Source organism: Moschus berezovskii, chromosome 18, assembly GCF_049115385.1.
Source record: "Moschus berezovskii isolate FMDL1 chromosome 18, NW_MosBer_1.0, whole genome shotgun sequence".
In the NCBI taxonomy this organism is placed as follows: domain Eukaryota; kingdom Metazoa; phylum Chordata; class Mammalia; order Artiodactyla; family Moschidae; genus Moschus; species Moschus berezovskii.
The window spans coordinates 76,575,806-76,601,478 of NC_142477.1; the positions used below are offsets into that span (position 1 = coordinate 76,575,806).

General features: G+C 40.8%; 1 long non-coding RNA gene across 1 annotated transcript in view; it reads left to right on the forward strand.

Moving 5' to 3' along the window:
* Window positions 1-8: 8 nt before the first annotated feature.
* The window catches only part of LOC148775022 (uncharacterized), a 79,537-nt gene continuing 53,872 nt past the window's right edge, over window positions 9-25,673 (forward strand). Inside the window, exons 1-3 of the long non-coding RNA XR_016035218.1 lie at window positions 9-61; window positions 1,682-1,728; window positions 4,847-4,965. This is a non-coding gene — a long non-coding RNA (uncharacterized LOC148775022). The remainder of the gene's footprint in view (window positions 62-1,681; window positions 1,729-4,846; window positions 4,966-25,673) is intronic.

A 25,673-nucleotide genomic window follows, 5' to 3' on the forward strand; every position in this document is an offset into this window, starting at 1 on the left:
GAAGGAACGCCATGTGGCGCAGGTTCAAACGTAACTCGGCGTCTCGTCAGCCTTACTCAGGGTTGGTTTTTTTGGATGTTTATGCGTTTTTTTGGTCTTCGTTTTCCCTAAAGACAGTGCTTTCTGGAGGGATAGTGTCACTCGAAGGCGAGGCGGGAATTCCCTCGTGTGCTGGCTTAACGGCGCCTTGGCCGGTGTTCATTCTGAAGGCTCTGCCCTGTTGTACCAGGAAATTTAAGGTTCCAGAAATTTCAGTCAGTGTAACACTGCCTAAAAGCACCATATACAGAATCACAGTTACGTTTATAAGACGGAGTGCAGTTAATTTTACACAGATTATCACACTTAAGCCCACCAACAGCCTTATGAGGTGGGTGCGTGCCAAGTCGACTCAGTCGTGTAAGACTCTGCGACTCTATGAACTGTGTAGCACATCAGGCTCCTCTGTCCATGGGATGCTCCAGGCAAGAATACTGGACTGGGTTGCCAGTGCCCTCCTCCAAGGGATCTTCCTGACCCAGGGATGTAACCTCTCTTCTGTCTCATGCATTGGCAGCCGGGTTCTTTCCCTCTAGCGCCACCTGGGAAGCCCTATGAGGTTCTACAGAGGAAAACAGAGTCCTAAGAAGAACCATACCTTAGACAAGTGGTAGAACTAGAATTTGAATTAATGTAGCCTGCTGTGGTGCTGGAGAAGACTCCTGAGAGTCCCTTGGGCAACAGGGAGATCAAGCTAGTCAATCTTAAGGGAAATCAACCTTGAATACTCATTGGAAGGACAGTTACTGAAGCTGAAGCTCCAGTATTTTTTGGTCACCTGAGGTGAACAGCCGACTCTTTGGACAAGTCCCTGATGCTAGGAAAGATAAAAGGCCGGAGGATGAGATGGCTGGATGGCATTACCGATGCAATGGGCCTGAACTTGGGAAAAACTGCAGGAAGTGGTGAGGAACAGGGGGGGCCTGGTGGTCTGCAGTCCTTGGGGTCCCAAACAGACATATGACTGGGCGACTGAACAACAAGTCTACTAAAGTCCAAGCTCTTGCGTGTGTCTTTAAACAATTATTTTATAGTTTGTAAACCTGATGCCTATTCATTATTCAAAATTTTAAGCAATCAGAAATAATAATAGCCAACATTTAGTGAGCACTTCTGAATCCATTAGCAGCTGTAATACAGATCAAGTTATGCTTTTGAGCCCATTTTCTTGCTTATTTGAGGACTTGGCCATACGTGCTTTCTCTTCTTCATCAGTCTCTTTTCCCCCTCTGTTGGATCTTCCCTATCAACAAATAAACATGCTGTAATGACTTCCATCTTAAAAATACTACTAACCTTCCTTGACCTCATTGGGCTTCCCTGGTGCTTCAGTGGTAAATAATCTGTCTGCCAAGCAGGAGACCTGGGTTCAATTCCTGGGTTGGGAGGATTCCCCTGGAGAATGAGATGACAATCCACTCCAGTATTCTTGCCTGAGAAAGCTCATGGACAGAGGAGTCTGGTGGGCTACAGTTCACGGGGTCGCAAAGAGTCAGACACAACTGAGCCACTAAACAAAGAACAAGTCGACCTCAGTCAGCTTACCACCTCATTATTTGCATCCCTTGATAAAAAAAATTCCTGGGAAAAAAGCCTATACTCATTATCTTAATTTTCTTATTCTTTTTTTCCCCCACTTTAGGTTTTGGTCTCACCACTCCAGTGAAATGGCTCTTCTCAACATCACCAGTGAGTACTATCTTGCAAAATCCATTTTTCAGCCCTCACTTAACAATTAACAGTTGATAGCTCTCCTTGGGAGAAGGCAGTGGCACCCCCACTCCAGTACTGTTGCCTGGAAAATCCCACAGACCAAGGAGCCTGGTGGGCTACAGTCAATGGGGTCGCTAAGAGTCGGACACGACTGAGCGACTTCACTTTCACTTTTCACTTTCATGCATTGGAGAAGGAAATGGCAACCCACTCCAGTGTTCTTGCCTGGAAAATCCCAGAGATGGGGGAGCCTGGTGGGCTGCCGTCTATGGGGTCGCACAGAGCCGGAAACGACTGAAGCGACTTAGCAGCAGCAGCAGCAGCAACTCTCCTTGAGTCTCCTTAGGTGTTGGGATGCCACACCCTCCCTGCTTTTCCCTTCTCAATTTCCTTTGCAGGCTTCTATTTCTGACTGAGATAGTTCGGTTCAGTCGCTCAGCCGTGTCTGACTCTTTGCGACCCCATGAATCACAGCACGCCAGGCCTCCCTGAGTTGAAAAATCTTTGTCAAATGAAAAGGAAAATCAGGTTTCATTTATTCAAGAACTTGGGGGGTGATAACAAAGAAAGGAGTATCTGGCTAATTCAGGCCCCAAGTGCATTTGCTAGGCTATACTGTGAGCAACACGAAGGCATCACTGTTGTCAGTCTTTGAACCCAGATCAATCCTTAATTTAGTGTGGCCTATCTAGCCTCTTGATGAAAGTCAAAGTGGAGAGTGAAAAAGTTGGCTTGAAGCTCAACATTCAGAAAACAAAGATTATGGCATCTGGTCCCATCACTTCATGGGAAATAGATGGGGAAACAGTGGAAACAGTGTCAGACTTTATTTTTGGGGGCTCCAAAATCACTGCGGATGCTGATTTCAGCCATGATATTAAAAGACGCTCACTCCTTGGAAGGAAAGTTATGACCAACCTGGATGGCATATTAAGAAGCAGAGACATTACTTTGCCAACCAAGGTCCGTCTAGTCAAGGCTGTGGTTTTTCCAGTGGTCATGTATGGATGTGAGAGTTGGACTGTGAAGAAAGCTGATCGCCAAACAATTGATGCTTTGGAACTGTGGTGCTGGAGAAGATTCTTGAGAGTCCCTTGGACTGCAAGGAGATCCAACCAGTCCATTCTAAAGGAGATCAGTCCTGGATGTTCATTGGAAGGACTGATACTAAAGCTGAAACTGCAATACTTTGGCCACCTCATGTGACAAGTTGACTCACTGGAAAAGACTCTGATGCTGGGAGGGATTGGGGGCAGGAGGAGAAGGGGTCGACAGAGAATGAGATGGCTGGATGGCATCACCGACTCGATGGAGGTGGGTTTGAGTGAGCTCAGGGAGTTGGTGATGGACAGGGAGGCCTGGCGTGCTGTGATTCATGGGGTCGCAAAGAGTCGGACACGACTGAGCGACTGAACTGAACTGATACATATACTCGCTCATTCTTGAACCTCCCTCCCACACCCTCTAGGTCATCACAGAATACCAAGCTGAGCTCCCTATGCTATCTGTTTTACGCATGGTAGTGTATATATCTCAATCCTACTCTCCCAATTCATCCCTGTGTCCACATGTCCCTTAGTGACCACAATGCGTTAGGCAAAATGCAAGGAATTTAGAGATATGGTAAATGCCACTCGACTCTGGAAGATTCTCACAATGTAAGTGGGGGATTAAATAAAAGCAAATTTAAATAACCATCGGGCTATGTATGAATGTCACGTCAACAGTATATACCCTACACTAAAGATGTGTGAAGGGAGAGGTCAGTTTTGTTATGGTGTCCCTTGAATGTTTCACCGTGCAGGTGGCACTTGAGTAGGGCCTTGAAAAATAGCCGAGCTAAGTGAAGAGAAAAACACTCTAGGGAAGTAAACAGCATTAGTAAAATCATAGATGCTACCTATATCAAAATTAAAGTCAGTTTTTAGGAGCCGTCTGGATAGGGTGCTGCCTATACCACCACTGGACACTAGATGTCACAAGTGAAATGAATTCTAGATTTCCCCTGCCTGGATAATTAAGATTCAGGGTTCCAGATGCAGATCTGCCTACCCAGGTGAGGTCCACATACCATGTGCTAAATGCCAAGGGTCAGGAAGAAAAATGTGTTTGTCACTTTTTAGTTTATGTAATAAGAGATGGGATTTTTGACTCCTCGTGCAGAAAGTGTGAGGAGGCACGCATCAAGCATAGCAAGGGAATTTAGATGCTGGAAATCAGTTCCTATATTGCTATAATATTACTTCTAATAATACTACTAATATTTCTAATTGTATAATTCCTAATATTATAACTATTCAAAACTGGGAAAGACTGCTGTAGTAAACTGGCCATCATTCCTTAACTTGACTGTTTAGTGGAAAAGAGAGGACTGGTTATCAAAAATGATGTAGAAGGGAGTTGTTACATTGCACTGAAAACTGTGTGTATTTTGACATGAACTTACTGAATGATCATGTTTGTTTTGGTACCACAGGTGAATACTCTCTGCCCTCAACGAACTTAATGTTTAGTGGAAGGGGCATTTACCAAACAATAAACGGTTATTCAGAGTACAACTTAAGATTTTCTTGTTCCTTCATATTATTAAGCTTTGACCCATGAACTGAGGGCCAAAGAAGAACAAACCCAGGACCCTAAGACGCAGAGTTTTGCAAATGAGAGCTGGATTAATTTACAAAGTTCCATGACTCATAGGATGGACCAGAAAATGAAGTTTTGGAAGTTACACTTAAGGTTATGGTCATTAACACATGGAGAATGGCTGAATTCAAGAAAGAGGTTTAAAGAGAGTAGAGAGAGCTGTGTGCGTTACTTTGGTCATTGTCCTAATCTATGGAACAGAAGGAGAATAAGGATCCAGCAAAAGAAACAGAAGAGCCATCCCAAAAGAGATCAGGAAATTGAATTGTCACAGATCTCTTATGATGATTTGATATCAAAGTGAATAATTGTACTGGGTGGTGAGTTTGACAGTTTGGTGTTAATACTGACCATGGCAGCCTAGTCTGCAGTCTCTGTTGACTCTGCTTTGTATAGCACCAGCTTCAACTCTTCATGAGCCCTAATGTTACATTCCTTTCCCCACAAATAGGTGCAGTCCTCACTCAGAGCAGACGTGCCTCATCCCAATATTGTGGACATTTATTGGTTGAATTTTTAGCATCAGTTCCCTCTTCCTTGTCCTGCCAAAGCATTTTGATTATACTTTGGGTAAGTCATCTTTCTCTCCATTTTCAGCCATGTGAACTGTTTAAAACTGATCCTATCCTTCAACTCTTGGGTCCCTCTGGGTATAATTGGTTCAGGGATATACACGTGACTAAATCCAAGTGGGTGAAATAAGACGAGGTATTCACTGGGACTGTTGGAAAAATTTGGATTTTGTTAACCCCTTCTGTACTTAGACTTTGTAGCCTAGAGCTGCCAAGTGCCATCTTAGGTCCATGAAGCTTAAGTTGACTTGACATGGAATCAAAAGCAGAGCTGATAGAGAGGGGAAAAAAGCTGCCTGGGTCCTACATCAAGCTTCTCTTGAAGCTAGAGATATCTTTGAACTGTTTAGTTTTTGCTCATATAGCTTCAATCTGAGTTTTCTGTTACTTGAAATATAATAATTGTTTTCCAATACACTCAATAATACTTATATCTGAGACTTCACTGGCAGCCTAGTGGTTAATAATCTGTACTTCCACTGCAGGGAGCACTGGTTTGATCCCTGGTCGGGGGACTCAGATCCCACATGCTGTGCAGTATGGCCAAAACAATAAAATAAAATAATATTTATGTCCAAACTTGAATGGACTAGTCAACTTCAACTTGTTAACTTCTCATTCTACATTTAGGAGTTTATGAGGTTAAAATTGAAAATTACTAACTTCCAAGGATAGAATCTAGTGATGGCTCCTCTGAGAAAAATGTCTTAGCTGAACCAAAAGGAAGGTTTATCCTAAATGAAGGGGCCTAGTCTAGAGTAAAGGAAAATAAGGATCCAGACAGCTTGTAAGTAATCCCTTTCCTGGCACCACTTCACATTATCTTTACATCCCTGTTAAGCTTACTTCTTCAGATGATTTTAACACCTAAGCCAGTTAGAATTAAGATGCAGTTATGGTTTTTACTTTCCAAGAATAGTAACCACTTAGGTCAGGGTATATATGCATATAAAAAAAATCTAACGTCCTGATTTTTTGCAACTATTTATTAGAACTGTAGTTTCTACTTATGACTTTCTATCTTCCAGTGTCTATCACATGTTCCTTTTATTTTATGACATACCAGCCAGATTAGCCTAATGCACATATTTATTATAACCTGTGCTCTTAGTCTTTTGAGGTCATAGTTACTCCCCATCATTCTCCTACCTAGTTTACTCCATGCTGTAGACTGAAGGGTGTCTCTTTCGAATTCATATGTTGTAGTCCTAACCTAAACATGACTATGTTTAGAGATATGGCCTTTAGGAGGTGATTATGATTAATTGAGGTCATAAGGATGAGACCCTAATCTCATAGAATTGGTGGCCTCTTAGGAGAAGAGTTGGAGAGAGAGAGGTGTCTCCTTTCTTTGCACTAAAGCAGAAAAGACCATAAGCTGTAAACTGACAGTGAGAGAAGCATCTGAAGACTAGGGAGAGAGCCCTCACCAGGAAGTGAGTGGGCTCGCACCTTAAGCTTGGACTTTCCAGCCTCCAGAACAGTGAGAAGTAAATTCTTTGTTGTTTAGGTACTTCATTATTGCAGCCCAAGCAGACTAAGATAAACACCATTTCATCTTTTTCACTAGAGAAGCCATGTGACTAATGGTTAAGAATACAATACATGTTCTGCAGTCAGCATCTGGGTTCAGCTGCAGGCTCTGTTACTTCCTCTGATTGCCTTTAAGAAGCTGCTTAGCCTCTCTAGGCCTCAGTTTCCTGGACAATAAAATGGGATAATTAAAGTGTCTAATTCAGTCATTTGTTGTACAGTTTAAGTGATCTAATACTTTTTAACCTTTAGCATAAAGCCAGTAAATAGTAGCTGTTATTATTAACAGCATTATCTCAGCTCAAATGCCACTCCGTCTGTTCTGAATCTTTATTCTCAAACATGTCCTCTGTGTACAGTTTATAGGACCCTGTGCCTATCCTTTGAAACAATTATAGTAGTTTGTGGTAATTTATGTCTGCTTCCCTCACTAAAAGGTAAGTTTGCTCAGAATGGAAATGGCCAATATATGTTTTGCTCACTATGGTTTCTCCCAGCAAGTGCTTGAGACATGCTTATTGCTAAAGTCATGTTTGATGAATGCAATTCATTCATTTAAATGGGGAATCTATAAACTCTCTTTGAGAGATCAAAATCAAATAACTTGTTAAAAAAATTACTATTCTTAATCCTAAATGAAAAGTGCTAAAAATTTATGAATCAGTTTACATGAAACAGATTACATGTCACAGAGACAGTACACTGAATAAATAGGATACTTGATACACTCTGAACTTTTTATTGTTGCATTTGTCTATGATGATATGTATCCCTCACTTGAACTAATATTTCTTCTTTCAGAATTTATGTATTGATGTAGTTTCTGTAATTCAAGCATTTTAAATTGTACTAGGGAACTTGGCATATAAAATAACCCTATTGGAGAGGCCTGTAAAGCAAAGACTCCTTGGTTAAAGTAAATGTTCACTTTTGTGTAAACAGAGACTCTCATGTGTTCCTTAAAGGAAAAGCTACTCTAGACTAACTTAAAGTTTTAAAACTCATGTTTCCCTAATATTTTATTATATCCCAGACAGGTTTATCTATTTCCTGCAAAATATGTCTGGCACATGCTGTCCTATTACCTTTTCCTTAATAGAAAATATTAAAAGGAGTGTATGTTTCCAGTAACCTTTACATTTCTTTGATTATGTAAGAAGACTCAAAAGTACAGTAACAAGAAATGTTAATTATGTGTATTTAAAAGATAATTTTCTGTTTTCAAAGTTCTCTCAAAATATGAGACATGAGAAAGTGGTTTTCAAGTTTTATGTACCTTATGTAGACAGAAAAAGCTCCCTTTCTTCCTATTGCAGTGATAAAACCTTAGGCAGCCCTGATGTTAGATGTGATCCTTGCTTTGTGTTAATCATTGTTTTACCACTTACATGCCTCTCCATTATCAGGCAGGATACTCAGACTCTTACTTTATCGCAAATGAACCCTATCCACTCTCCATGATGCGCTGTGTGCTGGCAGTATTCGGCTACTTTTGATAAATTGGTTAGTCTTGTAAAATACTTCCCTAAGCTCGAGTTCTGGAACTCGTCAGGTGTCCTCTCTGACAGTCCTGTCTTCCCTTGGCTCTCAGATTACCCCACCAGCTGGGTTAAGGCCCATATACTCCCATAAAGCGTGCTTCTTTGGAATTCAGATCTATTGGCGTTTGGCACTAAAAAGCAATGTTCTTGCACTTTCTGTCAGATCAGGGCTGAATAATCTCTTGGGGGTGAGTAACCTTTTAAATGTTGGAAGACTAACAGTTTTGGGGTCAGTGTGAGCTTTAGCAATTTGTAATAAAGATCAGAGAAATACATGTCCCTTTTCTTGAATATAGCAAGATCCAGATTATTTTTTCCTTTTTGCAAATCAGTCTGGAGGTTGGCATCACACTCACCCCGACCCCATGCCAACCCATCAGTCTGTGCATAGAGCAAACCTTTACGGACAGAAGTATGGCTTCTGAATTACACTGGCACTTAGTCAGTATTATTGCATATGACTGAAGGCAGGGAGTTATGAAAGTGTCTTGGGTGACAGTCCTCCTCCCACCTGTAAAACTCCTGGCAAAGGAATTTATAGGCATCCTATAAACAGGCAGAGTTAAGTTCTTAAAAACAACATACTATTCATAGGGTTTAAATTTCTCAGCCAACATGGAAAAACTAGATTGAAAAAGTAGCATCCAATTTATTCTTAAATATAGTTGGAAGGTTTGATTTCATTTCTGCTCCCATGAAAGTAATTAGTGCTGCTTCCATCCTAATAAATAGAGGTATTTAAGTTTCAAAGAGTGCCCCCCAAACTCTGTTGTACATGTAAACACCTGAGAAGCTTTTATAACACCTGGTGCCCAGTTGTACCCTGCGCTAATTGAATTGGAATGCCTAGGGGGTGTCTCGGAGAAGGCAATGGCAAGCCACTCCAGTACTCTTGTCTAGAAAATCCCATGGATGGAGGAGCCTGGTGGGCTGCAGTCCATGGGGTCGCTACGAGTCGGACATGACTGAGCAGCTTCACTCTCACTTTTCACTTTCACACATTGGAGAAGGAAATGGCAACCCACTCCAGTGTTCTTGCCTGGAGAATCCCAGGGACGGGGGAGCCTGGTGGGCTGCCGTCTATGGGGTCACACAGAGTTGGACACGACTGAAGTGACTTAGCAGCAGCAGCAGCAGCAGGGGATGTCTATCAGGCATCAGTGATTTTTAAAGATCCCCAGGGAGAAGGCAATATGCAGTAAAGTTTGGGAACCTGAGTTAAAACAGTCATACTCCCTACCTGCTCTTCAGGTTTTCTCCCTTGCTTCTTTATCTCAATAGTTCTCAATCTGACTGCTCATTAGAATTAGGAGGCATCTTAAAATATTCCATTCTGATCCATTTGGTCTAGGGCTGGGTGTAAGCATCAGAAATGCTTTGCTGTTCCCCAGCTGGCTCTAATGTACAGCCATGGTGAAACAATCACTGGGCTAGCCATAAGGTGGGTCCTTTAGCCTTTTTCTTGCAGTAAGAACTTTATGCATATTAAAATTCCTATCCACTTGCTTGTTGAATGAATTTTCTTCTTCAGTTCACCAGGCTCTAAAGTTCCAACCATTTTCCTAAATCCATTGGTAGTAGATTACCTGATGAAATACAGGACAGCCAGTTAAATTTTATTTCAGCCAACCAGTCCATTCTAAAGGAGATCAATCCTGGGTGTTCATTGGAAGGACTGATGCTAAAGCTGAAACTCCAATACTTTGGTCACCTCATGCGACGAGTTGACTCACTGGAAAAGACCCTGATGCTGGGAGGGATTGGAGGCAGGAGGAGAAGGGGATGACAGAGAATGAGATGGCTGGATGGCATCACTGACTCTATGGACATGAGTTTGAGTGAACTCCGGGAGTTGGTGATGGACAGGGAGGCCTGGCGTGCTGTGACTCATGGGGTCGCAGAGAGTCAGACATGACTGAGCGACTGAACTGAACTGAACCCTGAGAAGCCTGAGCACAGGCCACAAATTGGTGGCCCCAGTTTTACTATTTGACCCGCACAGTGCAGAGGAGAAAACAAAAAGCAAATTTGAGCCAAAATTAGAAACTTGAAATTTTATACATGCACACGAATCTGGATTGCCAGCTTCTATTGAAAAATCAAAAGATTTGACTATGCTATGCTCACATTCCTCCTGCCAGTAATCTGGTAGATCTTTGTCTTTTTCTGGATACGCTTTTTCCAATTTGCTACAGCCCCTTTCACTCTGTCATTGGGTTTATTTAGTGAAACGAGACAGATATAAGGAGACGTTTATATTACCTGTTTATATGGTTCCTATATGCATTTGAGTTTGCAATCCATGGTAGAAGACAAGACTAGATTATGTTGTTGTTCCAGTGTCTTCCAAGCTTCTGTGGATTTTCTGTTTTGTACAAATGGAGTTCTTAATATTGTTATAGATTATCTGATACTTTGCTTGAGTAAAGAACTTGACTATACTGCTGCAGTTCTAAAAGTTGTTTCTGACCTATTTCAGTTTAGTCTTAGAGCTCAAATGAATTTGTGACTAAAGATTAACTCAAGTGGATTTTCTTTCTTTGGCAGTGTTTTCACTGATGGAAAATTAAAGGGATCATCTGGATGAACTCATCTATAAGTAGAAAACAGAAATTAGTGATTTGATTATCAGAGATGGTTGCCTGTACAGGGGTCAAATCTAGCAAACAAATGCTCAACTGTTGATGTTAATCACCTATTAATATCAAAAAAACCTTAACACAAGAAAGGACTTTAGGGATTAAAATTTGACCTCTTCATTTCACAGATGAAAAAACGGAACTTCAGAGCGGTTAAGCAATCTATTCTTTTTTGCTGGGAGGAGGAGCCTCTGTTTATTGTCCAGAGTCTTGAATCACCCTTCCCCACTCCCCTCTACCTGGTGCATCTGAAACCAACATCTGTCAACATGTGATCCTCAGAGTGTGGGTGGGAATATGTCCTGTGCACCTCTTTCTTGCTTTTCCATTTAGCTAAGGCCTTGCTGGAGTTCTTGATGAGATGAATCTGCTGTGAGCCTTTTTCTCAAAGAGCCCCTTTGGTGCACTGGGTGCTCACCTTCCTATATGTAGGGAAGAAGAGTAAGGTGATCTTTTACATCGCCATTACAGAATCTCAGCTGGGAAATTAGAGGAAACATTCAGAATTCCCAAGTAGAGTTATCACAGGTTTGGCTTAAAGCAACCTATTCTTAATTACACTACAGGTTAGTATCCAAGCTGAGACCTAAACCCATTTCTTTTGACTTTAACCAAGGCCTATGTTATTTATATTATCCTTGGTGGTGTTTCAGTCATTAAATCATGTCCGACTCTTGTGACACCATGAACTGAAGCCTGCTAGGCTCCTCTATCCATGGGATTCCCCAGGCAAGAATACTGGAGTGGGTTGCCATTTCCTTCTCCAGGGGATCTTCCTGACCCAGGGATCGAACCCAAGTTTCCTGTATTGCAGGTGGCTTCTTTAAGTACTGAGCCACCAGGGAAGCCCTATATTATCCTTATTGCTTCTAAAATTATATAGCTAGTTTCAGGTTTATTTCTCAGCTTTCATTGTTGCTTATTGTTTATTGCAATAGCATTATTTACAACAAAAATTGTATTAATGTTGCCATAACTACACATTTATAAATATCAGAATCATGTATAATGAAACTGTAATTCATTTCATAGATACATTTTTTTAAAGATGTGAAGATGACCCTTAGTAATGAAAACTGTATAATTCATATTTTAATAAAAAGGTTTCCAAACCACAGGAAATGTTACCAGTAGTTGTCTTTGCATGACTTTAGATGGTTTCTCCTACTTTTTTCCTTTTCTTGTCTGTGTTCTGAATTTTCCATGAGTCAATATCACTTTTATAATTGCTAGAATTTTTAAACTGTTATATATATATTAAAAAAAGGCAAATCCACTGTGATAGAGACATGAAGCATTTATGTGAAATTAGAATGTTCTCACACCTCATTCATTCCTAAGAATGGAATGTAAAGACCATTTCCTGTGACTCAAATATGCACACAAAGAGAAAGGATTTGACACTTTCCCACAGTGAAAGAAAAATGTCTGGTGGCTGTGATTTTAAGGGACATGCGCTGAGGGCTGAGACCTAGGATGCATTCCGGGCTGAATAACACCAATGTTAAAATTAAAAATCCAGCAGTTCCAGCTTCCTCAGTGATGATCCCCTCATGGTATCTAACTAATCGACTTAGGCCAGTCTTCTAGGATGAACGTTTATTTTCTTAGAAATTCTGAAAGCTGAGAAGAATTCAAATTTTAATTTACCTTTGTCTAGTGTTGGGGAGCTTAAAGAAAGGGAAGCAACTGACCCCTCTCACAACGGCTACTGCAACAGCTGCCCTGTTACCAGGGGAAGAGTTTACTTGGATGGAGAGAGAAAATACTTCTTTATAAATAATCTGCTTTTACTACTCCTGTTTCTGGGAAACTTGATCCATACAATGCACCTATGAGTGTTTGAGGTCAAGTTCCAACTGTTTTTATTAAATATTTGACTGTTTTATATGTTTGTAATTGAGTTTGAGATCCACATAATTAAGGAGCCTGGTAAAGGACTTTGCCTCTCTGTCTCTCTTCTCTGTCTCACTCTCTATTTTGAAAACATTAAGTGCTTAAATATGGCTCACTCTGCTTTCTCGTGTTCCTTAATCTCAGTATTTCAATTTCTTTAGAAGGTGAAGCATCAGAAAACATTGCATAGCTCAGTGCTGATCAGTCCTCAGGCCTTAGACATCCTCTCTGCAAAGCTGGGGTGCCTGAGGGAATACAGTGGACAAGTAGATCCAATGTTTTGTGTCTGTGAGTCAGGCACTATTTTACTTACTTTCCCTTCATTCCCTGTTGGAAGGGACTCTACCCACTCCAGTATTCTGGCCTGGAGAATTCCATGGACTGTATAGTCCATGGGGTTGCAAAGAGTCGGACACGACTAAGCCATCCTCACCCACTCACAAGCCTGTTTACAAAAGGATATTTTAGGACCTCAGAGAAATAAGTTAAATTGAAATCAATAAAATATTGCATCAACTTTTTGTATCTGCAGTTAACTCTTAGAGGGACTGCTCCCTTTTAAAAAGTTTGCTATCTTTCTAGATAAGTCATGACCTCTTTTAACTTCTCATCAGCATGAACACACACACACACACACACCCCTCCCTCTCCTTAATCTGCATCTATCAGACAAGGCCTAGTGAGACTTCAACACACACACACACACACACACACACACACACACCCCAGACAGGGCCTAGTGAGACTTCAATACTACACACACACACACACACACACACAATAAGTATGAAATCCACCCAAGGCCTAGTGAGACTTCAACACACACACACACACCCCTCCCTCTCCTTAATCTGCATCCTAGTGAGACTTCAATACTACACACACACACACACACAATAAGTATGAAATCCACCCAAGGCCTAGTGAGACTTCAACACACACACACACACCCCTCCCTCTCTTTAATCTGCATCTATCAGACAAGGCCTAGTGAACTTCACATGGTATAGATATGAAATCCACCCCTGCTGTTTGTCACTAAGTATTTTGGTAAATTATACTTTCTCACTTCCTCTGAGTCAAGAGTAATAAGCCATGCCTTCAGACTGAGTAGCTGAGGCTCTGACTCAAAAAAAGGGGAGTGCTTAGAAGTGACAAAGAGCACCTCTGTTTAGAAGGGAGAGTAATTGAAAACTCCCAAGCAGCTCCTTGTACTTCTTCTCATGTCATTCCTGGAAACAAATTTTCATAGTCAAAATCCCTCCTCACTCATGAGTCTTTTTGCTTCTCACCCAGAAATGGTGCAGGTATAAACTAAAGGACATTTCTAGTTGAGGAAGTTGGTGAGGAAAATTCCAAAGCGGAACTTTATTTTACCACAAGTTTTGGCTTCTTTTGAAAATAACTTTACGAATGGTTGTTGGTTTAAAATGCTAGTTGGTGAATGAGTGAAACTGTCCTCTTTATAGTTTAAAGCACTTAGGGTACATTATATTTCTTAGTAGAAGAGATGGAAAACCCAGTGGAAACTTGGTTGTGCAGTTTAGTCATATCCCTGGTAGAGTGTGGCATGTTAGTTGTCAATACAATGTGTAAATTTGGGAGAAAAAATCTTGAACAGGCAATGGACTGAAAGATTATGACCAGGGAACCACCCAGCACACAAAGTTCCAGCCTGCCACTGTGGAATGGGTAAGTCCTGCCACTGGAGAAAGACAAACTTTGATTCTAATCTCAGCTTTACTTCTTTATTAGGCAGTGGTCTCAGAGTGGAGTCTTTGGAGTCACACATTTTGGATCTATATTCTACTTTCTCTACTTATTCTGTGACCCTGGGCAACCCTTTGGTGTTTCTCATCTCAGAATGGAGATTATAATACCACCTGGTGCATAGTGTTTGATGATTAAGGGGAAATGTGTTATGCAGTGTAATTGGAAAGGTGCTGGCACATTGTATGTCTTTAGTAAATATTAGCCATTATTACTAAATGTGTCACCTTAGCAAAGGCCAGTGACTGATCCCTCTTTCAGTGTCCCCATCTATGAGTGGAAAAGCAAATTATATGGGTTAATTTAGAGCATGGATTTTGTTAATTTAATTTTAACCTTTTTATTTGAAAAATTGCAAACACACACCAAAGTTAAGACTACTGTGATTTCAATTTCCAGTTGCAAATGTAACGAGCTTAGAAGTTGTACTGTATCCTAACAGCAAGTAACAAGTCTAACAAACTGAAAAATTAACAACTAATCTTGGATCTGTAAGAGAAGGGAGGACACAGGACAAACTGTTGCCCCCAAGAATGGAGAGACAGAAGGTGAATACAGAGAGGCATGGCTTCCTGGAGCAGAAACTTTCAGGCAAGTCTATAACTGCTGAATTGCTGGAGGCTCAGTGGGGACAAGTCTCAGAGCTCAAAACTCCAGGGGAACCCTCTCCTGGGAGAGGGGACAATATTGTGAGATTTATCTCCAGGAACTCGAGCAGGTTCCCATAGTAAATACCAAGGAAAAATCCCCTCATGCTTCCATCAGGGGAGCAGGAAGAAACATACTATGAAATGTGCCAGAGCACTTTTCTTCTTTAACAAGGCCTGTCCTCAGGAGAAACTGATTAACCAGAGCCTCACCTGTTGGGGTATTATCAGAGCCTAACTCACCTGGGGCTGGGAAATACTCAACTCCAGCCTACTGTGGCCACTTTGTCCCACCTAAGTGGGGAGAAAAACCTGCAGTCAACTTTCCCGTCCAGAAATGTAGGCTCACTAAAGACCGAGACCTGATCACAGGTGTGTCATACACCTCCCCTTCTCCCACCACCGCGTGACTGAAGGCCTGTTTACAGTGGTGTCTATTACCTGGTATATCATGTCTGGCTATCAAGAAAAATCTATAAGGCATACTAAAAGTAAAACAAAACACAAACCTCAGAATTTGAAGAGACAGAGCGAGCATCAGAACCAGACATGGTAGAGATGTTGAAATTATCAGACTGGGGATTTAAAACAACTGGCTAATATGCTAAGGGCTTTCATGGACAAAGTTAGACGGCATGTAAAAACAGATGGGCAATGTAAGCAGAGAGATGGAAATCCAAAGAACCAAAAAGAAGTTTTAGAGAGACTAGTGTAAATACAGTGAGCCCTTGAACAACATGAATCTGTAAGGGTTTACTTATAAATGGAATTTTTAATGTAAATACATACTATAGTGTTATGTCATCTGAGGTTAGTTGAATCCAAGGATGTGGAACCATGGATACAGAAGGCTGACTGTAAAGTTTTACAGAGATTTTTAACTGCACTGGGGGTCGGTGCCTTAAGAACTGACTATTTCAAGGGTAAACTGTAATCCCGGGTGCCCAGCATCAACTTTTAATGATGATCAGGTTTTTTTTTTTTGCCATTTTTGTTTCAACTATTGCCCCATCAGTTTTTTTTTTTTTCTGTGACTTTTTGAGCAAATTACAAAAATGATATTATTTTAACCATAAATTCTTCAGCATGTAGGTGCAGCAGATTGTTTGCAAGATGACTGCAGTAATTCTGTGTGCAACTTCTTTGTAACATGACTTTGTGGCTCCTCCCATTAGGAGGTGGTCTTGTGACATGCTGTCACTGATGAATGTGCAAAAGTGATGATGTGGGATTCTAAACCTATGTCTTGTAGTTCCTAGATAAAGGAATTGTTCCGCTGAGTCCAGTCCAAGTTGCTGACCTTACAGAATTGTGAATAAACAACACTGTTAAGTCTGGGGCAGTTTATTATGCAGCAGCAGATAACCTGACACAATGGCGTGGTTTTTAAGTGCCTAAGGCAGGGCTTCATACATAACAAACATGTTGCTTTTACCATCCTGACCAGGGGACTGAACTTACAGGGCAGGAAACGTTTTAAAACTCTGAAGGAGAGTGTCAGCATGTTAAGGTCAGGGTGGAGATAGTATTTCAAGATACTCATTCAAACTGTGAGCCTTCTATGGCTGAATTGGATATTCCAACTTAAGTCCCAAGGAATGTTGATACTTGAACAAGCTATATTGGGCCATGGTCTCTTTTGAGTAACTGATAGATCATTTTCATAGGAAAAAAAATGCATAATTTTCATAGGAAAAAAAATGCATGTGTTAGTTGCTCAGTCGTGTCTGACACCAGGCTCCTCTGTCCATGGAATTCTCCAGGCAAGAATACTGGAGTGGGTAGCCATTCCCTTCTCCAGGGGATAATGTGTAGATACAGTTAATGAACTCTGACCTTGGGTGAGCAGACCCCTTACTTGAATCCCAGGGCTGATAATCAGCTCTAAATGCCAAAGAGTCTGTGTATGACAATTTGCCAAGTATCATTTCAATTTCTGTTCTGTTGCAGCTACTGATGAATGAGGAAGAATTGTTGGTATGAGTTTCTGGCTTGATTTCAGGTTTAGAGTATGAAAGCTTCTTAACCAGTGCTTAGTTTAACCAAATTTGTTTCAAAGCCTTTCAAAACTTTAAGCACATTCTTCCCACTCCCAGTCCTGATCTTCCTTTAGCCTGAGTTCTGTGCAATAGAATGTTCCAGAACTTGGCAGCTCCTCAGCAGACCCTCAGCAGCTGCACCTTAGCTTGCTGTTGGCACTGTCCAATGTTCTGGATGCTTCCACAGGGCTTGACAGTGCTTTTCTTAAAGATTGCAGTTGATAATTTATTAGGCTTTTGCAGACGATAAATATTTGCCTTGGTTCTTACTTTACCACCACCTGATTATTGTCTTTGCTGTTTATCACACACTAGTTTGTTCATTATCTTATCACAGAAATGGCCAGTCCTTTGGCCACTGAGTCTGTCTCTTACTGATACTCTATAAGGCCCAGCCTTCTCCAGGAATAGGCAGGGATGGAAGAGAGCAAGGAGATGCTGAAGGATAGAGAGTCAGCCCCAAACTCAGGAGAACTGAGAAATTGGAAGTCCTCTCAAACTGATATTAAAATAATTTTATTGATTATAAAGAGATAAATAAAAGGGGTTGATTGTTAATAAAAAGAGAGCAGTGCCCACTCTGTATCACTTATCACCTCTCTCCTTGCCTTGTCTGTAACTGCACTCCCCACCTTGCCTAACGATGCATATTTGCTTATTGTTTGCCTCCCTCTGTTTTCCTGTGAACCATTAGAACGTGTGATTTGCTATATCCCTAGGCCAGGGGCTGGTGCACAGTAGGTGCTCAGCTATTTTAATGACTTTTTAATGAATAGCTGAGCAATTAAATGAAGTAATCTTAATAAACTGACAACTTCTGAAGTTTTTACAACATTGATATTTTTAAGAATCCCCTCAGAAGAGCTTTTAAAAGAATCAGCTATTCAGTCTATATCTTTAGAGACTCTCATCATTAGCATGGAAATGAACTCCAGAATCAAGTATTTAACCTCGCCAAGTGATGCCGAGAAAAGGGTTTTGGAAAAAGCTGCCTTGTGTGACTTATATACCCTCTAAAGATGTACAACAGGAACCCTTAGCAAAGCAGTAGAGTTCCATCCTTTGTCCCTGGCAATTTGGGACAAATCAAAATATAATCAAAAAATTAAAAATAATCAAATAGGTAATTCAATAACTCATTCTCATTTAAAATAATTTCTTCCTGTTTTTTTCCTCGTCTTTTCACTGTGTCCCTTCTTATAAGTTTTTCTGAGATAAGCTGAAAATTTCTCTTGACCAGATATTTCTTCCAAATTGAGAAAAATTTGGTAGCAGATGTTGAGAATGTAAGAAGAAATGTTTGGAGAATTGGCTGACTCATTTTTGCCACTTGAGTGCTTAATTTCAAAAGCATATAGGACAATCAATACCTCAACAAAAAATCAGTTAAGCCTTGAAGGATATAATTAAGTAATTCATTAAACAAACAAAAGGAACATAAATGGTTAAAAACACTTTTAAGTTTTAAACTTTTTTTTTTTTAACTGATCAAAGAAATGCAAATTTAAGGAGTAATAAGATTTTTCCCTGACCAGTTTGGCAAAAGCTAACATCCAGTGTTGGAGATGGTGTGGAGAAACGAGCACTTCTGTACACAGAAATAAGCACTTCTGCTGGGCCAGGAGCAAAGTTTCTGAAGGGCAGCTTGGAAATAAGTGTAAACAGTTTAAATGTGGATATCATCAGGCCCAACAATTCTATTTGATAGAATGTATCCTTAGAAAATCATTGGACATGTCTCCAAAGATGTACTTCAAGAATATTAATGGATGGGCCATTTATAAAATAAAATATTTTAAAACAACTTGTTCACCAATTCAGAATGATGAAATTAGTTGACACATTTCCATACATTAAAAGTAACTGACATTTACTGAGCACTTCCTATTAAATATTATATGTAATATAATTATTACATATAATAATACGTAATTGTTATTATACTTACTTACAATTACTCTACTATTACTAAATGGATTGCAGCCTACAAGGCTCCTCCATCCATGGGATTTTCTAAGCAAGAGTACTGGAGTGGGGTGCCATTGCCTTCTCTAATATTACATATAATAATATGTAATAATTATTATACTTATTATTACAATTACTCTACTATTACTATTACTATATTACATATCAGTTCAGTTCAGTCACTCAGTCGTGTCCGACTCTTTGTGACCCCATTAATCACAGCATGCCAGGCCTCCCTGTCCATCACCAACTCCCGGAGTTTACTCAAACTCATGTCCATCGAGTCAGTGATGCCATCCAGCCATCTCATTCTCTGTCATCGCCTTCTCCTCCTGCCCCCAATCCCTCCCAGCATCGGAGTCTTTTCCAGTGAGTCAACTTGTCGCATGAGGTGGCCAAAGTATTGAAGCTTCAGCTTTAGCATCAGTCCTTCCAATGAACACCCAGGATTGATCTCCTTTAGAATGGACTGGTTGGATCTCCTTGCAGTCCAAGGGACTCTCAAGAGTCTTCTTCAGCACCACAGTTCCAAAGCATCAATTGTTTGGTGATCAGCTTTCTTCACAGTCCAACTCTCACATCCATACATGACCACGGGAAAAACCATAGCCTTGACTAGATGGACCTTTGTTGGCAAAGTAATGTCTCTGCTTTTTAATATGCTATCTAGGTTGCTCATAATTTTCCTTCCAAGGAGTAAGCGTCTTTTAGTTTCATGGCTGCAATCAGCATCTGCAGTGATTTGGAGCCCCAAAAAATAAAGTCTGACACTGTTTCCCCATCTATTTCCCATGAAGTGATGGGGCCAGATGCCATGATCTTTGTTTTCTGAATGTTGAGCTTCAAGCCAACCTTTTCACTCTCCTCTTTCACTTTCATCAAGAGGCTCTTTAGTTCCTCTTCACTTTCTGCCATCAGGGTGGTGTCATCTGCATATCTGAGGTTATTGATATTTTTCCCGGCAATCTTGATTCCAGCTTGTGCTTCTTCCAGCCCAGCGTTCCTCATGATGTACTCTGCATATAAGTTAAATAAGCAGGGTGACAATATACAACCTTGACGTATTCCTTTTCCTATTTGGAACCAGTCGGTTGTTCCATGTCCAGTTCTAACTGTTTCTTCCTGACTTGCATACAGGTTTCTCAAGAGGCAGGTCAGGTGGTCTGGTATTCCCATCTCTTTCAGAATGTTCCACAGTTTATTGTGATCCACACAGTCAAAGGCTTTGGCATAGTCAATGAAGCAGAAATAGATGTTTTTCTGGAACTCTCTTGCTTTCTCCATGATCCAGCGGATGTTGGCAATTTGATCTCTGGTGCCTCTGCCTTTTCTAAAACCTGCTTGAACATCTGGGAGTTCACGGTTCACATATTGCTGAAGCCTGGCTTGGAGAATTTTGAGCATGACTTTACTAGCGTGTGCGATGAGTGCAATTGTGTGGTAGTTTGAGCATTCTTTGGCATTGCCTTTCTTTGGGATTGGAATGAAGACTGACCTTTTCCAGTCCTCTGGCCACTGCTGAGTTTTCCAAATTTGCTGGCATATTGAATGCAGCACTTTCACAGTATCATCTTTCAGGATTTGAAATAGCTCAACTGCAATTTCATCACCTCCACTAGCTTTGTTCGTAGTGATGCTCTCTAAGGCCCACTTGACTTCACATTCCAAGATGTCTGGCTCCAGGTGAGTGGTCACACCATCATGATTATCTTGGTTGTGAAGATCTTTTTTGTACAGTTCTTCTGTGTATTCGTGCCACCTCTTCTTAATATCTTCTGCTTCTGTTAGGTCCATACCATTTCTGTCCTTTATGTAGTTATTATGCTTACAGTTACAATCCTGGGTGTTCATTGGAAGGACTGATGCTAAAGCTGAAACTCCAATACTTTGGCCACCTCATGGGAAGAGTTGACTCACTGGAAAAGACTGTGATGCTGGGAAGGATTGGGGGCGGGAGGAGAAGGGGACGACAGAGAATGAGATGGCTGGATGGCATCACTGACTTGATGGACATGAGTTTGAGTGGACTCCGGGAGTTGGTGATGGACAGGGAGGCCTGGCGTGCTGTGATTCATGGGGTCGCAAAGAGTCGGACACGACTGAGTGACTGAACTGAACTCTACTATTACTATATTACATATATGTAATAATTATTATACTTACAATTACTATCACTATTCAGTTCAGTTCAGTTCAGTTCAGTCGCTCAGTCGTGTCCGACTCTCCGCGACCCCATGAATCACAGCACGCCAGGCCTCCCTGTCCATCACCAACTCCCGGAGTACACTCAAACTCATGTCCACAGAGTCGGTGATGCCATCCAGCCATCTCATTCTCTGTCGTCCCCTTCTCCTCCCGCCCCCAACCTTTCCCAGCATCACTATTACAATTACTAATATACTATACTTCCTATTACATAATAAGTGTGTTATACATAGCACTTACTATGTAATATTACATATTACATAGCCTGATGCTCTGCTAAGTTTATTATAGGGGTTAACTCTTAATTTTCACAACGATCCTCTGTGTAGATAGTATTATTTTGTCTCTTTTTAAAGCTGAGGAAAGTGAGACACAAAAAAGTTGAATTAGTTGCATGAGTGCAGCTGGTAAAGAGTAGAGTTGGGAATGACACACAGGCATTCTGGCCTGAGTCTGTACTCTTAACCCCTACGTGTGGAATGTAACTCAACAACTATGTGGAAACAGGACAAGATACATTCAGTAGAGGAAAGTAGATTTCAGAAGAAGCTGGCTTAGTTACAGAAAGAATAGAGTGAGGAAAGAAGAATATGTGTAGAATGCTTAGAAAAAACATTTGAAGGGGCAAATACTAAATTTATTATATCAGGGTTACTTTCAGGTGACTTTCGTTTTTTCCTTACAGTTCCTTACAATATAAGATTCTTGTTCAATAAGTTTATATTTCTTTTACAGTCAGAAAAGATATATTTTTTTATTAATTTATTTTTTATTGGAGGCAAATTATTTTACAATATTATATTGGTTGGTTTTGCCATCTATTGATATGAATTCGCCCCGGGTTTACATAAGTTCCCCCTCCTGAACCCCCCTCCCACCTCCTTCCTCCCTTTATCCTCCCTCTGGGTCATCCCCGCATGCCAGCCCCGAGCATCCTATAACATGCATTGACCCTGAACTAGTGATTCGTTTCACATATGACAACATATGTGTTTCAATGCCATTCTCCCAAATCATCCCACCCTCACCCTCTCCCACAGAGTCCCAAAGACTGTTCTATACATCTGTGTCTCTTTTGCTGTCTCGTATACAGGGTTATCATTTGCATCTTTCTAAATTCCATATGTATGTGTTAGTATACTGTATTGGTGTTTTTCTTTCTGGCTTATTTCACTCTGTATAATAGGCTCCAGTTTCATCCACCTCATTAGAACTGATTCAAATGTATTCTTTTTAATGGCTGAATAATACTCCATTGTGTATATGTACCAAAGCTTTCTTATCCATTCGTCTGCTATCCAAAAGTCTACATACAATAAATGCTGGAGAGGATGTGGAGAGAAAGGAACCCTCTTACACTGTTGTTGGTGGGAATGCAAACTAGTACAGCCACTATGGAGAAAAGATATTTTTTAAAAATTGGCCAACTTTAACCATAATTAGTTTTTATACATGTTGAAGCATTCCTGTTTGACTTAAATGGTGTTGGTTTTCCCTGCTAATGTTTTCTACAAGCCAGTTCCTTCCTACATTTCATTTATACAATCATCTAATGTTTGTTTCATATCTGTGGAACCATTGATATAACTATCCTGAGAGCTATAATTAGGGAGATGCATAGGGAAATGAAGTTGTTAAATTGGAATGATTGTAGTAGACATGGGCAATTGGCTGGCTCAAGAGTCATTGAAGAGGCCTCCACCCTGCAGGCTGGAGATTCTGGATATTCACTTTGCAGCCACTGTTGTACCTCGAGTTGGCCATGTGATCCATGAGACCAAAGACCCTGGCTGTGATATGAGATTCTGTCAAATTCTTGGATTTACTTGTAGAAAGATCCAATCTAACTGGCAATGCTCTCTTCTCACTTGAGCTGTTCAGCCAGTTGTAAGAATATGAGTTTTGCAGTTGTAGCAGCTGTTTTGCAAAGTTGAGGATACAAATGAGGGAAAGATCAAGGAGGGTCTGACCCTAACAGGTGGTGCTGCTGAACCAAATTCAGCTGAAACCTACCTCCAGACTTCTTGTGTTGCTGGAAAGAGAATACCTTATTTGTTCAAGCCACTGTTGACTCTTGTTCTAGTTGCACCAAGCGTATTTCCAAAGGCCACAGTGCTCAAAATGCTCAGGTATCCTTTCTTGCATTTAAAAAGTGTTTTCTGTCTTGCCTTGCATAGAGATATTTGTGAGTCATTTTCATGGGATCCTAAAAGACACAAATTACAACTAAAATTAGAATTTATTTAGAATTAGAGTTCATCTGGTTAAATTTTTTTCTTTTTACATACAAAAAGTTAATATTTATGGGAGGTAAATGATTAGCATAAGGTTATGTATATGTGTGTGGTCATTTGTGTCCAACTTTTTGAGACCCCATGGAACCTGCCAGGCTCCTCTGTCTATGGGATTCTCCAGGCAAGAACACTGGAATGGGTTGCCATTTCCTCCTCCAGGGGATCTTCCTGACCCAGGGATCAAACCTGAGTCTCCTGTGTCTCCCGCATTAGCACATTAGCAGGTAGATTCTTTACTACTGAGCTACCTGGGAAGCCCTTTAAGGTTGTGACTAGTGGTTAATTTTTTAGATCATTTTTAGAATGGTAGCACTTTCAGTTGGCTATTTCTGTAGCCTATATGTCATAAGTCATAAGGTATATGAAGTCCAAGATGATAGACTATAAACATCCTACAGCATCTCAGTAGATACACTGCCTGACAAGAACTATGTCTGCTTTTTACCCTGAACATGAGAACTGCTGGTTGATGAATTTGCAGAAGATACGAATGGAAGAATGCTTGCCTGGGTGTGTTAGTAGCTGTTCTTCATCATAGACACTTAAAGAGTCATTTTGTTGGATGATTTTGGTCACTGATACAGGCTGAGATGTGCAAGCCTATGGCAGCCAGCATAGCAGTGAACTCATTATTTTTGTCTGAAAGGCCAGCATAGCCTCTGCGGGAACATCTTTTTGGGATTTCTGTATCACTCACAGCTAATGGGTCTGGACTTGCCACTTATATTTCCAAAGTGGATTCCAGTGGTATAATATCACTTTAGAATGAAGCTTAGGGAAGAAGATGGATATCAAGGTCATAATGTAGAACCCTATCGAGAAGATGTTTATTCTAATAACTGCATTTGAATGTGTACCAAGGCTATCTTTTTCTCCTGGCCAAGTCATAAAGTGACCCTAAAAACTGAAGACAGAGCCATATCCTAAACACTTGTGAACCAGCTCTCAGCTCAAAAGTTACCCCAAGGAAACATTCCCTGATCCCTCAACTGAGGCAAACCCACAGCCTCCCTAAGGTATCTCCCTCCATTTTAACTTCTTCCAGGCACTTACCAACATCTGACCATTATTTTATTAACTTTCTCCTTGTTCAATCTCTTGCCCTTTTCTAACTAGGATGTTGGATTAGAGGCAGCAGGACCCCACTGTGTCTTGTGCACTGTGGCATACTCAGCCAAGATGCCAGGTCCCAGAGTAGGAGTTCAATAAATATTGGTTGAATGAATGATGCCCTGACTATCAATACTTTGGCTACTTAGTCAGTTCAATGAATTGTCTTATAAGGATGAGATGGAAGATGGATTCTTTCTTTTCAATTTGGTGGTGGTGTTGATTTATGTGTTAGCCAAGCATGTGTGCACCTCAGCCCCAAGAGTTACAGTGTAAACATGTGGAAAAAATATCGGAGCAGTTAGAACTAGCACATGTGTCAGTCACGATAAAATGTGTATTTGTGTGTGTGTGTGTGTGTGTGTGTGTGTGTGCGCGCACGCACATAGGTCAGGCTTGTATAACTTGGTTTTACCTAAGTAGCCAATGATCTGGGTTAGCGAGGAAAAGCTAAGTATATTTTTACATTGTGCCAGGATTATACAGATGTTTTCACATTTCATGACCTAGTATGTTATTTTCACAACCTTCAGTTGATCCTGTGCTCTAAGCATACATACACATTGTTCTGAAACCCCAGTATAAAAAGCATTGAAACCAGGCCAACACTAGCCTTGCTCAGGAAACCTGCAGGTAGCTTGATTGCAAGGAAACCTAGGCATCTGCAAGCACTACATAACAAGAACAAGAGCTTGAAACTATGTCCAAGAGAGAAGAGCCTATAGAGAGCCCCGGAGCACCCCACCCACCCTCGGGATGGAAAGCGTGTGGGATGTGGTGTAGCAGGGGCATTATTCACCTCCTAAGAGCAGCTAAGCTGCCAGCAAACTGCATTTTCAGAGTAAGATAAACGTTAATTACAGATGTCAAGATTAGAGTTTGCTTTTTCTGCAAATTCCATGGGGTCTCTAAGCAACTTGATCTTTGAATTCCCAAGGTACTAAAAATCTGCACAGAAGAGATTATTATCTTAATCTTGCAAGAATCCTCACCTTGAGGGCTGCCAAGTAAAAATCTAGCTTAATGACATAGACTACAGGGAATATTTCTGGGTATTTTTTAGA